We start from the raw sequence: 783 nt of genomic DNA, 5'->3' as shown, positions 1-783 counted from the left end.
ACACCCACACAAGAAGTAAAGCATGCTATTTCTGACAGCTTATGAAGGGAAGCTGATCCACATGCTCTGGCTGGTTAAGTTTATTACCCTTTTCCATCTTATCAGATCACATCTTTGCTAAACTTATGTTTGAATGCAGCTTTCCACTTGGATGTTAAGAACTTACGTTCACTATGTAGGGGAGAAAAGGCTAGTTCTACTACAAAGCCATTTCTTCTGTTTTTCCCTATCTCAGTTTTAAATGTTATTTGCACAAATTGCATTCAAATCCTTTTCTCCTTCTGCTACATGCCTCTCGAAAAAAAAACCAAACAAGCCAAAGATGACTGTTAAGTTAAACTTTTCTTAGTCATATCCCTCAGCATCTGAGTATGTTTCTAGTCGTTTACTCCCAACTTTATGTATTTCTGCAAAAGAATGCTTCTTTTTCAACACACACAGGCTTAAAAAAAAGCATGTAGATTCTCAGGAAGTGGCCTGTAACAATGTTTGGACTTGCTGTCCAAACAGCACTACAACAGGAAACTGTCAATAGAATATGTACTGCAATTGGCTTTGTTCAGGACAAAATTAATACCATAGTGCATAACTCAAGACTTCTGAGAAAGCAAGCCACATTTGTTCCCACCAACAGCCCCATATATTCCTTCAGCAGTTCAGTTGTCTCAGCTGTCTGTTCAAAATGCCTTCCTTACATTACAGGCTCTTTGCTGGAAAGGTTATAACCAAGTTAAAATTCTGCGTTAGCGTGACATTATTCTGCAGGAGTTAAGTGACATAAAT

The sequence above is a fragment of the Rissa tridactyla genome, chromosome 1, assembly GCF_028500815.1.
Source record: "Rissa tridactyla isolate bRisTri1 chromosome 1, bRisTri1.patW.cur.20221130, whole genome shotgun sequence".
NCBI classification, from domain to species: Eukaryota; Metazoa; Chordata; class Aves; order Charadriiformes; family Laridae; genus Rissa; species Rissa tridactyla.
The sequence above is the reverse complement of the archived record's forward strand: the minus strand, read 5'-3'. Positions refer to the sequence as shown.